General features: G+C 38.7%; 1 protein-coding gene across 6 annotated transcripts in view; it reads right to left on the bottom strand.

The window, feature by feature from the left end:
* The window catches only part of dgkz (diacylglycerol kinase zeta), a 186108-nt gene that overhangs the window by 78043 nt on the left and 93261 nt on the right, over positions 1 to 14804 (bottom strand). For 2 of the 6 annotated variants that reach the window (XM_062967944.1, XM_062967945.1), the window contains exon 1: positions 4010 to 5063. The exons of the other annotated variants lie outside the window; for them this stretch is intronic. The gene's annotated coding sequence lies outside the window, so the exon portion shown is untranslated. Of the gene's footprint in view, positions 1 to 4009; positions 5064 to 14804 lie in introns of those variants that run through there. 6 annotated transcript variants of the gene reach the window in all.

The following is a 14804-nucleotide window of genomic DNA, read 5'->3' as shown; positions in this document are numbered from 1 at the left end:
GCTTTTGAAGGCTACTTTACTTTGAACCTTTAGAATTAGATAGCCAAAGATCTATCTGTAAAATATAAGAAAGGATGTTTAAAAGCAAGATGCCAGATGATATGTCCTGGAAACCTGGGGTTCTGACGCTAAGAAGACTTGGGAAGAAAGAAAAATATACTGTATATCAGGCCTGCACAACATGCAGCCCGGGGTCCGTGTGTCTTAGAGAAAGGTCATACGCAGCATTACAGTAGATAGCATTTGGAATCCACCATTCCTCCCTACAAGTGTTTTACCTCTATGTACATATTTTCCTTTTTCTATGCACCAAAGTTACCAAACTAAATTGTGGCAAAGGGAGCACCACTAATACATCTAGTTAAGATGTTGGAATTGCTGGTCTTAGTTGGAAATGTAAAGTTGTTGGGAGTTGTTGGTCTCAGGTTAGAATAGTGGGGAGCAAGGATGAAATTTTAAGGGGTGTCAGATCTTTATTCAGGGAGGTTGGGATCTTGGACTCAATCTATATATATAAAAGGGTAATGAAATTTCGGCCTAGGACAAAACAACCAAACTACACATCCCAGAAACACTAAACTTGGCAGCACAACCCCTCATCCATGCCTCTACATTCATACAACAAAAAGAAAAGAAAAATAAAGTCCTAATTAGAGGGAGAGGAATAATTGTTTTTATCCAATTGCTGCCAGTTAGAAGGCTAAGCTCTGTCAGGGGAAAACCTTTACCCTTTACCTTAACTACCACCAATACCTCAATACTTTATTTCCCATACCACCATACTTCACCACAGCAACGCGTGGCCAGGCAAAGCTAGTATTAAGGTAAATTTTAACATTAGATTGGCTATTTTAGAAGAAGAAGAAGATAGTAAAGAAGACTTTCCATTCTTGCTTCCTCTCTCTCTTTGCCTTTGTCATTTCTTCCTCATTTGGTGGCAAAACTGCCAATTCTGCTATGCCACTCTTTCTTTTTCTTTGCCTTTGGATTGCTTCTCTCATCTCCTGCTTCTCTGATGGGAAAAAACACCAACTCCATGCTGTTCATTTCACTCACTTGTGATGGAGAAATGTAATTTCATAATGATGTTCTTTTGGGGTCTTCACAGCAAAGCTAGGTTTCTCCTTCACAAATGAGGGAAAGATTTGCAGTTTTTCCCTCTGTAGGAGAAAGAGATGACAGAGGCAACCCAGAAAAGGACTGCAACTCACCACTATATTGAGGGGAGGTGGGGTAATTATCATAGAACCATAGAGTTGAAAGAGACTACATGGGCCATCTAGTCCAGCCAAGCAGGAAAAGCACAATCAAAATACCCTTGACAGATGGCCATTCAGCCTCTGTTTAAAAGCCTTCAAGGAAGGAGCCTCCACTACACTCCGAGACAGAGAGTTCCACTATTGAACAGTTCTTACAGTGAGGAAGTTCTTTCTAATGTTCCGGTGGAATCTCCTTTCCTGTAATCTGAACATATTGCTCCTAAACTGGGGCTAATTTACTTTGCTGCTTGTTCTGAGGGAAAGGCACCCTCTCACAAACCTAGAGTGAGGTGCTAAAACATATTTGTGACCTGAAAAGGTTAAGCCTATTTAATTTTGACCCCTGACTACTGCCAAGTTCTTCAGGCTTGTTGTATACACTGATGTATAAGTCTAGACATTTTAATAAAAATATTCTGGGTTGACTTATCCACAGATAAATTCATCGGAAAAAGGAACCATTCCCTTCTCTCAGTAGACTGGCAAAAGACAAGAGCTTAGATCATCTTTGGTGAATCTAGAAGAAGCATCAACCCACTTTGCCCTCTTCACCACATTCTTGCTTCTGGTCTTTTTGGATACTTTGGCAGCAGCCCTGGGGTGGTGTTGATGCTTCCCCTCCCCATGGAATGACCCTTCACCTATCTACAGATCATATCAAAATCCATAACTTTGGTCACATAACTTGCTCTCAACTTACACCTTTAGTCGACTTATATATGAGTATATGCAATGGTCTAAACACGGAACATGTTCCATATGACAAATTTCTGCATTGGGAACAATCAGCTCTCATCTCCCACAAATATGCAAAGGGACTTGCTCTTTATGCTGGCTTGTGCAAGGAACACAGCTATTCATTCCCAAATCCCTTGGTAGAAAATGGGGAAGGAATTTTCTTTCTTATGTTTTCCAGTATAAAATCTGAAGAGATTTCAAGAAAGCAATACTACTCTGCTGCAGTCCTGGGCCTGTGAGCTGAGGACAGTCAGAAGAAAGGGGAAGGGGGGAGTCCCCAAAGGCTTTCTTCTGGAGAAAAACATTTAATTATAGACTTTTTAAAAGAATGACAAACTATGTAACACAAGTTGTTTATATACTTCTTCTTCCATGCCATTTCTAAAAACTACATAGCAGGGAGACTTTCATACAAGATTATGTCCAGTACACTGTGTAACACAATTTTTGTCCCTAGGTTATAAATGTCATTTCTTAATTGATTCTATCATAAAACATGGGAAAAGTGTATTAAACTGTAAAAAAAATTGTTTTTGCGGGACATCCTGCAGCACATTTTGCTATAGTTTTTCAATGAATAATTCAACGAATCTCAATCATTTCAACATACAGTAGTTTGTGGCAGCCACAAAAATGAAACTTTTGGAGTATAACAACTACTTTCAAAGTAAGTATTACACAACTAAACAAGAAATAAAACTTTCAAACCAGGAACAGAAAAAAAATTCAAATTTTATTACATAGTGGTATCTCATACCATTGTAATTCTTGGTATTTGCTCTCAGCAGTTTTTCTAATTGTATTTAGTCTGCTTGTCACTAGGGAAGGCTGGAAAAATGCTTTTCTTTGTTTTACTAATACGGGTGTTCCCTCTGTTTTCACCTTTAATTTTTAAATTGCTGTTCATAAATTGGTAAAACGAAAGGGGTTCCTTACTGATCAAGATCTTATAGCTACATTTGTAACAATATTTTAAAAAGTAAATTTAATGACTTATTCCTGAAAACTCTACATTTATTATATAAATTATACAATATATTATATGAAACCCCAGTACAAAGGAATGTTAAACACAGTGCATTTACGTTTTCTAAAGCAAAAATAAAAATAAAAAATTCCCTTTCATTCGGTTGGGGGGGGGGGAGCCTTTCCCTCCAAAGCTTCAACATTTCCAGAAAATGTACATCTTCAAGAATGCACAACAAAATAAGACACCTATATTATTGTTGATTCCCATCTACTTGTTAGACTTACTAGCATCTGGTTGAAAATACTTTTTTTTTCAAGTAAAATGTTTTTGTGACGACACAATCTGCTGTCCTCATTTCTACACACTGAGATATTTCTGTGTATTTTTCACTACCAGAAGAATGCAAGCATCATGTGGTTAGAGCAAAAGGCTAGTTTAAGTGTTTTCTAATGTCCAAATACGTGCAAATGAATGCTTTGTTGGGTGAAAATAAATACTTTACTTATACATTCAATTGCACACCATTCATTCCTGTTTCTCCACCTCACCAAGCCATAAATTTCCAGCATGGAAGGGCTATACCACCTAAATCACAACTTGTGAATTCTCCTGATGAATTCTTCATCAATCTAAGTAAAGTCGCCCTTGCACCACAGCTGGTTCAATAACAAGTCCCAGAAAAGATAAGAAACTCCCTGCCCTCAAACCGAAAGTTCAAGAGGCCCAAACTGCATTTCTTTTAAGCGTGTTGGTTGCACACAAAATTGCACTGGCTCACAAACACTCTCCTTCCTGAAGCTTCCAAAACCAGTATGCAGCAGTTCCCTATGTTTATCTCCAAATGTCTTACCCTGCTTTCCTGTCCCACTTAATTCCCCGCACATGCACACTCATGGAGTGAAGGTCATTTCCCACATAGCTATCCAGCATTTCCCTTCCCTCCCTCAACATTTTCTCATTTCCTGAGCCTGACTGCAAAATCCAAGCTGAGAATATTTAACAGGGAAGGAGGAAGAAGAAAGAGGGCAGAGTCTTTGGTGACCTGATCCGGCGCTGAAGCAAGAGTCCCTGCAGGTGAAGAGCCTGGGGCAGCAGCAGCCGGAGGAAAGGCTGCCAGCCCTGAAAAAGATTCAGTCCTAGTTTGGAGAGAGAGGTCTGTGTTTATCCCTCTGCCTCCTCCCCATGCTGCAAATCATGACAGCCCTTATTTTAAAATAACCAACTGCACTTCCTCCTAGAGCAGCTCGGGGGTGGCTACCTCTAAAAGGGGCGGGAATGGAGGGAGCGAAGGAGTGAGAAAGAGAGATATGCATACTTACAAACCCCAGAGCCAAGTCCAGCGTAGGCAGTCTCGGCAGCATAAGAGCATTCAGAGCGCCTTCTATTTTATGTCATTCTCTCTCCCCATCCACCCACCCAACACACAAAGCACAAGAAGAAACAACTGTGAGAAGGTCAAACAGAATCTTGGCCAAAGAAACTCTGCAAGCGTTGAAGGGTATCATGTAAAAAGGACTTCAGAGAATTCCAAGCTTCTGGGAAGACACTACTTGTGATAGGATTTTCCTTCATTGCTAGCATCTTCATAGTTTTGCAGCACTTTGTTCAGAAGCCAAAGAAAACTCTATTCTAGATATCCACAGCGAGAAAAACCTCACAAGCTTTCCTCTCACACAGAGAGTCGGTCCTGCTCACCTACTCTTTTTGTCTGGCTACATCTGCTTTTTGACTCACAGCCGCAGCCTCTTGGCCCATTTTGTTGCAGCAAAAGGTCATCCTCCTGCTTCATTTCCTTTCAATTCCTCTGCTTAAACAAACCTTGTTTTCGACTATAGTTTTAATTTAATGATTTTTCTCTACTGCCCCATAAAATATTGGATGCAGCCATGTAAGTTCATTATAACAAGCCTGGACAGCAGCATGAGTACAAAACTTTTATTAATTGGCTCTAAAGCTATTATACAACTGCTTCTGTTTCTTTTCTTTTAGCAAATAGTGACATGGTAAGAGCCTCACTCACTGCAACCAAAGCAGAGGATGACGTTGCAATCCAAGAAAACAAAATTATTTACTTGGGAGACTTTCTGCGTAAAACAAGAATTGGCTAATCCATGTGTGACACAATTGTTCCTTCACCTTTTATATATGATAAATATATAGACAGGAATTCAAAAGGAATGAAACTTTGCATTATTTCCCCAGCAGAAATGCAAACATGTTCCCAGCATGTTTTTTTGCATCCCCTTTCCACCCTTTTGGTTTTATTTTGCAAAATGTTTGTTCTGAATTGTCTCTTAAAATGGAATCACAGTAAAACTGCCACAAATAAAGTAAGATGAGAGAAGATTGAGAGAAGATTTAATGAAGGTTGCAAAATGGCTTGTAATGTGGAAACTATATCAGGAAAACTGTTTATGCTTAAATTTATTTATTTATTTATTTATTTACAGTATTTATATTCCGCCCTTCTCACCCCTGAGGTTTTTTTTTTAAAGCAACATAAAAGGACAAAGGCACCTTTAAACAATGTTTATTCTTTACTTTCCCATTTGTCCTGTCATCAGTAAAATATATGTTCTATCAAAACTTTCTTCTGAACCAACTGTGGCAGATTCACACTTGTTAGGCAATCCATTGACTGGCTGATGTTCTAGTGATGAATAATTTCCACTCAAGATATTACTAACAGGCAATACATAGATGGAGCAAAGGATCCATGTCAAATTAACATTATAGGATAGATGAAAAGCCCTTTTTCTCAAAGCATCAGAGACTACTGTCAAGATGGCTGGCTAATAATAATGTTATTCCATGTGGAAAATAAGCTTATATAGCTTATTTTATCTTCTAGTTTATGCAGTTTTGATCATATTTATGTGCCTCTTGATAGAAAATAAACTACAGGAGTTCTGTTTCAAGCCAGGAGAAACAGCAGGAAATGGTCTATTTATTTATTTTAAAGCAATTTTATACTGCCCTTCAGTTTCCAGAGTGGTTCATAATATGTCATAAAACACAGTGAAATAGGAACAGTTGAAAACAGTAAAGGGCAGCTTTAAAACAATCACAATGGAAATTCTGAAATATAAGAAGATTTTTTAAAGTATTTCTCTGGTGTGTAGAAGACATTAACCAAGGAAAAAGGCTGACGAGCAGGGTACGTTCCTTGGTTTCCATTCACCTCATTACACACAGTGAGGACTCAGACATGGAGGAAAAAGCCTACCCTGAAGAAGATCTTTGTGTAAACTACAGACAGGTTATTATTATAGTTATTTGTTTATTTAGTTATTTATCTGGTACCATCAATATACATGGCATTTTACAAGCAGAACAGCAAAAAACAGTGTCCAAAGATGTACACTCTGAAATATATGCGTATACATATATACATATGTACCCAGGGGGCAAAGAGGGGGGTAATATAAAATTCTATAATACAATCGTAAGACAAACTATCCAGATAAAAAACCCACAAAAAAGTACAATATAATAAGTAATCTGACCAATTTCTTTACTCCAAATATACAAGATTATAAAACAGTATTAAAATAACATTTCAAAAGCTTTGGAAAACAAGCAAATTTTTAATTGAGATTTAAAAATAGTGAGGGAAGAAGCAGTCCACAAATGTTCAGGGAGGCAATTCCAAGAGTATGGAGCAGCAAGTGAAAAAGGAGAAAGATGCGCCAAGGACGAGGAGGTCCCTGGCTGGGGGAGAAGCCTAGAATTCCTAGAATTTCAGAACTCCCACAGGCTGGTCAAAAGAAAGAACTTAGAGAAAGAACAAGCTAGGTTGAGTTAGGCTTTGGACATTTAAGCAAGAAGCTTGTACTGATTCCTGGTTAACTAATGATGAAAGTGGAGTAACATGATCAAAAGTGGAGTAACATGATCAAAATGATATTCCAAAAAGGTACTTTTAGCATCTAAATGTAGAAAGAAAACCAGATAACTGTGGTGAGATAATAGAAGATCACTCAAAAGAATATTACAATAATCAAGGCAGAAACTGACCACATTAACTGGTTAAATCTACAATAAACTAAAGTAACCTAGTGACAAGCTCAACAGATGACAACTCATAGAATCATAAGTTGGAAGAGACCCCATGGGCCATTCAGTCCAACCCCTTGCCAAGAAGCAGGAAAATCGCTTTCAAGGCACCCCCGACAGATGGCCATCCAGCCTCTGTTTAAAAGCCTCCAAAGAAGGAGCCTCCACCACACACTGGGGTTGAGAGTTTCACTGCCAAACAGCTCTCACAGTGAGGAAGTTCTTCCTAATGTTCACGTGGAATCTCCTTTCCTGTAGTTTGAAGCCATTGTTCCGCGTCCTAGTATCCAGGGCAGCAGAAAACAAGCTTGCTCCCTCCTCCCCATGACTTCCCCTCACATATTTATGCATTTATACATTATGCTCATTTTATGAGCAAAAAGGGACAGGTGTTAATAGACTGTCACTAATGTTCAGAGTAGCACATAATTATGAACTCTAGTATCAGAAAAAGTGAATAAATGCGATACAAATTCCAGAGAACTTCTGGGGAAAAGAACTGGAAGTCATTCTAGGATTGTTCAGCATTTCTGTTTCCCAGACTGGCATAAGTAAACTTCCACTGGAGCAGCCTTCAAATATCTCATCAAGACATCCATTTCCCCAAAAAGGTTCTACTAAGAAAAGTTTGCAGATCACAGTGGGAAGAAAGCAACAGCTGGCTTCATCTATTGAAAATCAATTAATTCTAGTATGTGTGTGTACATATTAATGACTGAGGCAAGCTGCGAGAAGCAGGACATTAGAAAACCGCAAGACATTTTTCTTAAAGCTCCAGCTGTTAAAGTAACAAAAACAGACATTTCAATTCACAAAAGGCACCTCTATTGCTCATTCTTTTAATAACATGGCTTGAATGGGTAAACAGCTTAGAAAAGCAAGCATAGAAGAAACATTTACATAACTTTACAAAAAAAACCCTCATAAAGTAAGCATGAGTTAAATCTGCCAAAGATGAGCAAAAGATAGCACTACCATGACTATTTCTGCACACACACAACTGAAATGGCCCAAGCTCCTAGGACTGCACTTCTTCTGGCAAATAAGAAGGACAAATCACTATTCTTAGACGGGCAATCTATTATTTGAATGACCCTACTTTCAAAACCAGAATTACTAATTGAATTGCTTTTTGTTTTTGTTCTTCTTTCTTTAACCCCCTTTCTTTTCTTTTTTGAGGGAGTAGGAGAGTTTTTGACAATGTTTGCAGCTCTCTGAGTATCCTGAGACTGAAAAACTAGCCCTCAAAGCCACCAAAGTTGACCAATCTTGAGTTAAGCTATTAACATCCAGAAACCTGTAACCCTTGTTACTCTTCCAGGAGGAAAGAATGTCCGTAAGAAAGTAACATATTCTAATTAATCTGTTTATGCTGGTAAAACCTCCACTGATCTCATTTAAAACCTTCACCAATCTCTTCTTTGTAAGCTTAAAACCGTGAAGCTGGTGCCCAATCCAAAAGTAGAAACAACAGATGTTACCCAATCTACTATATCTTAGTTGATCAGTCTGTGAATTTTACTCAGTGAATTGCTTCTGGTGTGAAAAGAATTGGCCATCTGCAAGGACGTTGCCCAGGGGATATCCGGACATTTGGTGTTTTTACCATCCTTGTGGGAGGCTTCTCTCATGTCCCCGTATGGGGAGCTGGAGCTGACAGAGGGAGCTCACCTGCTCTCCCTGGAATTGAACCACCGATCTGTCAGTCAAAATTTGAAATAATTTCCATGTGAGAAAAAAGCAATGTATTATAGTAGGGCATCCTCATAGAAGAATAATTTCTCCTGCCTCATCTACACAGGAAAAAAATGTCTCTTTTAAGAGGAATTCCACAGTGGGTTATTAAATTGATCACAGCCAATCAAAGGTTAAACCCTTGTGCTGACATGAAGGTTAGCGGTTCGAATCTGTGAGACAGGGTGAGCTCCTGTCTGTCAGTTCTAGCTTCCATGTGGGGACATGAGAGAAACCCCCCACAGGATGATAACACATCTGAGTGTCCCCTGGGCAATGTTTTTGAAAGACGGCCAATTCTCTCACACCAGAAGTGACTTGCCTCAATTAGCTTCTGATGCGATTTTTAAAAAGCCAATCAAATAGAAAAGTAGTGAGCAAGTGTTTGAGTTCTCCATAATTGTTCATAAGGCTGCATACTATGCAATTCAGGGATTGTAGTAGTGAGGAAAATGCTGACTCGATGTTGTAGCCAATTGATCTGCAGCTAAGCTCAGTTCCAAGATGAAGACTGCAGATCTGCAGACTGATAGAATTATTTTCTGTTAGGATCTGCGTATTATTTCTAGGATTCTGAGCAAAGCAGTGGGGCTGACCCTAATCTTCGTAAATATGAATTAAGCAGTTATTTGAGATGTATTAAGATGGCACCTGCCAATCCCTGTTTTTACATTGGTTTATTTTTATTTTTAAATCACAATGTTGACTGATAACAGTATGTAACACAATTTTTGTTCCTGGGTTATAAATGTCATTTCCTAATTGGTTCTATCTTAAAAAAACATGGGAAGAGTTTATTAAACTACAAAAAAATATGTTTTTTGCGGGACATCTTGAAGCACATTTTGCTATAGTTTTTCAATGTGTATCTCAAAGGGTTTCAACCAGTTCAACACAGCTTGTGGCAGCCACAAAACGAAGTTTCTGGAATATAACAACTACTTTCAAACTAAGAAGTGCATAATTAATAAGGACCATTTATAACAGATTAAAATTATAAAGAGACACAATAGTGTTGTGGTTTGAACATTGGACTACGAACCTGGAGAACAAAGTTAAAAGCCTTGCTGAGCCATGGAAACCCACTGAATGACCTTGAACAAGTCACACTCTTTCAGCCTCCAAGGCACAAGAAAACCCACTCTGAAAAAAACATTGCCAAGGAAACCCTATGACAGGTTCATATTAGAGTCACCATAAATTGGAGCTAACTTCAAAGCACATAACAACATTATTTGTCTAATAAATACTGCTAAATTATCTTAATCTTCCCTTCATAATGGAATGATATTATGCAAACTTTCTATCATTCATGCATTATTCCTAATCTACGAATGAAAGGCTCAGAACAACATCTGTGTATTCTTTCAGGAAAAAGGGGCCTTCATAGTGCCTTAACACACCAATTCTTCTCTGATTTCAGAGATTAACCTTGACCAGGCCAGATTAGCACTTGGATGGAAGGTCACTGAAAAACTCCCAGGGCCTCCAAGTACAGCAAAGAAAGAATCTTGCTTGAAAATTTCAAGAGTTCTTGTCAGTCAGATTTGACAGTACGGGCCTACAATGACTAAGGGCCTGATTTAGGATAAGGCAGTTTCCTACAATTCTGCATAAACCAGCCTGAACAGCAAAACGCAGCCAAAAGCATTATGCAGAATTATGCATACTTCCCATATCCTTCCATGAAAATAATTAGTATTTCCTGTTTCTCCATGCATATTAGAAGTCAACAGCTTACTTTGACCTTCCAAACATGCTGAAGTCAGTCCAAATCACAAAAAAGGAAGCGTCGCTCATTTCTGCATACAATGAGCCTGCCTTATCTTTGGAAGTTTGGTTCTGGGACTCCATGTGGAAAGAAAAGCAAATGCCGATTATTAACTAGTGGCAACGTGAACACGACTGCTTCAGCATTTTCCATTCATGTCACTTTCATGAAATAATATGTGAATTCAGGGTCCATGGTTGGTTGAAGTTATGGATCTAGGGGCCCCCTGTATTATGCTGTTCAACCTCTTCTGAGATTTGAATTAGACAATCTCAATTTGATGTCAGAGAAAGGCAAAGCAGAAAAGACCAGCAAATGTCAGTACATCCTCCATGTTATAACATCTTTTCCTATCAGGTAAAAAAGCCTTACTGAGTCTACAGCAGGTGGGACTGAGTGGGCAGAGCTGAACACTGGTAATATGCCCTTGGTCACAACTCATCTAGCAAAGCATTTAAATATTTTTAGTCACAGGAGAGTCAATGAAGACAACAAGGAGATAGAACAACAGAGCTGGGTAAGATCTACACTAGTGTCCCTTTCATTTCTGAAGTACTTGCTGCTCTGTGAGAACACCTTAAGGAATATAATGCAGCATCCACTATATCATCCACTAACGTGTTGTAATCATGGCAGCAAGAAGAAGTGTTTGGAAGATCACATGACCTGTCTTACTCTTGATATTTACCATTCCAGCACATTCCACAAGTCACAGCTGTAAGAGAACCAGGAAAGTCATGCTACCATTTCAAGCAGTGATTTTTGTTTTTTAGTCTTGTAACTGTGCACATCTTCATAGCTATTTGGATATGCACAGCTAACAAGAAACAGTGCACAGCTGTATAACTCTGCAGGTGAAAAGCAACAGAATATTGTCTTAAAACCCCATCAATTTCAGAATTGTTGCCTGAAAATTCATACTCCATATCTTAAGATTTAATATGGCCTGCTGGTAACACTCTCCAGTCTTGGTCTCACTGGGAAAAGGAATTCTTTCACCTTGTCTTTATTTCATTATTTTCCCTTTCGTCTTCTTCCTTTCTTCTATAGTTCTCAAATGAGGTGCAAGGGCCAGCTTCTGTGAATTTAGAAAGATGAGGGAAAGGACAGAAGTGTCTTCAATCCACTGGAAAGAGGACACACTGTGTGCAGTCCTTGATGTAGGTTGGATTGAGAGGCAGGATGTTGCTGTGATGTTGCCTAGTCCTACAAGTAAGAGCTATAATATTGACTGTGTCTTGTATGGAACCTAGAAATATTCCAACATAGAGAAGAGAAGAGAGTGGGCGACAGAATATTGAGGGAGAAATTGCGTTCAACCAAAAGATCGGGGGCAAAGAGTCTGCAGCAAAAGCATGCCATTCATTACCGTGTAGGGATAAAATGCAATAGCAGACTGGCCTTAGAAATCTAGTAAAAATCAGGTAAATAACCTCCAACAGAGAAAGCTTTCCACTATGAAAAACTATGTGATGGACACTAAGATTGTGTTGAATGAATAGTTGCTCAGAAAAGATTTGCCACCAAACCAAAGGGCTGGGAAGAGAAAAGGTGTAAAAAAGCTGGTGAAGATTCATTTCTATGTCAACTGGGTTAATGAACCACTTGGTTTCAGACTGAACTTTAAAGAAGATATCCAATGTGCTGAATCTGATCATCCAAACAGGTACAGGATCCTGATGAATTCTTTCAAAGTAAGGGTAGGTAAAGTGCAGCTGCAGGGTGCATACAGCTCCCCAAGCCCTCTCAGGGTTTTAAAACAAAAGCTAGGGGAGGAAGGTTGGCTTGTTTTTTGTTTGTCTGTTTTGCTTTGGAGCAATTTGTTTTGCATCCAAGTGTCCCAAAGTGATTTCTAGGGGGTACAGAGACCATTTCCACATGTTTGAAGTCCCAATATTTTGGTTCATGATATCCCAAAACTGTGTTCTGCAGAACCCTAGAGTTTTGCAAAAGCCTTGTAGGGAGTTTCACAAAAAAATCTTTAAAATCTTTTTAAAGTCAGTGCCAAAGTATGATGATCTTATTGAAATTCATTGTCTTTCTGCTTTAAAAATGAAATGTGAATGTGTGGCACTGAATGACCTTTGGGTAGGACTAACAGACATATACCTATCAGTAGAAAGAAAGGCTATACAAGCTGTGCTTCCCTTTATGTCCACCTATCAATGTGAATCAGGCTTTTCAGCCCATATTTACACCAACAACAAATTTAGGAGGAGGTTGGATGCCGCCCTGGATTTATGTATTCAGCTGTCAGTTGCTTAGGAAAAGAGTTAGGGTTCCATGGGAAAATCAGGGAAAGAGTTAGAGTTCCATAGGGAAAAAAGTCTTCTGAATGGTTCCATGACCAAAAAAGTTTGGGAACCACTGCTCTAGGGGCCCACTAAGCCCCAAAGACAGGTTCTGAGCTGAGCCTTTTAAAATCCAATCTGGACACTCTGCTATCTCATGTGCTGACATGCTCATTAAACCACTTGCCACACGAATGCAGATACTATAGATTAAAATTGAAGTCTGTTAAAAGTTCATTCATCCTCTAGGCATTCTCCAGTCCCAATTAGAGTGGCTTAGGTCTCTTCTCTTCACACAGTGTGTAGCCGGGACAGATGATTAAATGCCTCTTCCAGTTCCTACAGTTCAGTTAGACAGTGTTAATTACAGTCTTCCACATTCAAGCAGAAGCCACCGTTTTTAAAGAAGGGATTCCTTACATAAATGTAGTCCTTGCAAATTTGTAAGAATTCTTCCACTCAAGAGGTCTGATGTATCATGCTGTGAAATTCGTATCACACATGAGAACCTGATCCAAGAACAGCAAATACACTTATTAGACAGAGGCAATATTAACAAGTGAACCTGTCACAATCCATGCATTGGGTATTGACTCCCATATTATCTTTTAAACATAATTGGCTGGGAGGGCAAAACACACCGCACCAATACTATGATGTAAGAACAGGCCCCAGTATAAAATTCAAGGCAGAGACTGTTTCACTGGATAAATAAAAACACAAAGGTGTTAGTGTGATGCATGTATCATATAGTTTACATAAGATTCAATATATTTTCACTGTCAGAAATTGTTTCTAATGTTATTACTTTTATATAGCAGACAGATTCTTCTGTGCTATTTTTACAAGCATGGAGAATATAAAAATGTGGATATATGACAGTGGTAGACTGTCCTCATTTTAAATCTCCCCCTGAACTAATACAACTTGCCTCCCTTACAAATTAGAATATAGGATTAATTTCTTTCATGCATCAAGTGACTAATGCAATGTTCCATTTTTATTTATCCTCACATACTGAAGCTGACAAAGTGACAGACTTGCCCAGCTTTAAACATTTTGAAGAGTGGACATGTTCAAGTGTGCACTGAAGCATGCAAATGAAGCAAGACAATATATGCTAACTGCTTCACTGAGATGTCGCCCTGGTGGGGAATCATCCGGTGAGGAAATCCTGTTGAGCTCAATGAAATTCTAAACATGCTTAGAATAGGCTCCAATCCCAGGTGCCCACACACTTTTTGATGCCAATTTGAAATACATAGACCTTCCAAAGAAACCTTTCTAGGTGATCAAGTATTAAGTAGCTCCCTGGAAGGCTAAGACGCTTGCTTCCCCCTGGCCTTGTTGCAGCCATGCAAAATGCAAAAATTGTTATTATTATTATTATTATTATTATTATTATTATTATTATTATTATTAACTTTATATCTATTATGCCTTTCTCCCCTCTGGGACTCAAGGTGGCTAACAATAGCAATAAGGTATAGACCTACAATCCTTGTAATGGCATTCAAGGGGCCATAGGATACAAAATATCTCTTCACTTGATGGAGAAAAGGAGATGGGGGAGGGGAGAAATTCACCTTCAAAAAAGATCTATTTTGGATTCCACCACCAAATTCTACGGTCTACTCTAACCTCCCACTAATGAAGCTCAGAAGTTGAGGAGCTTTGTTATCAGGAGAGTTTTCTAAAAAGCAGATCACAGGGACTTTGGATGTGATATCTGAATATCATTAACACAAAAAAATATACCAGCTCCCCCTCTCAACTTGCCTGCCAGGAGGCTCATAGCAGGGCTTTAAATATATCAGAGAACTAACTTTGGAGCTCTCCAACTCTTCAGGCATGAGTGCCCTGTAAAGTAACAAAAACAAACTTGTATTTGTTTAATATCCTCTACTACCAATAAAATTTTCTGGATATTTTTTTAAATAAAGAAAAACACACACACACTTGGCAAAAATGCAAATAAGAAGCAC

This window comes from Anolis carolinensis, chromosome 1 (assembly GCF_035594765.1).
Source record: "Anolis carolinensis isolate JA03-04 chromosome 1, rAnoCar3.1.pri, whole genome shotgun sequence".
Classification (NCBI taxonomy): domain Eukaryota; kingdom Metazoa; phylum Chordata; class Lepidosauria; order Squamata; family Dactyloidae; genus Anolis; species Anolis carolinensis.
This window is presented reverse-complemented; position numbering and strand designations above follow the sequence as displayed.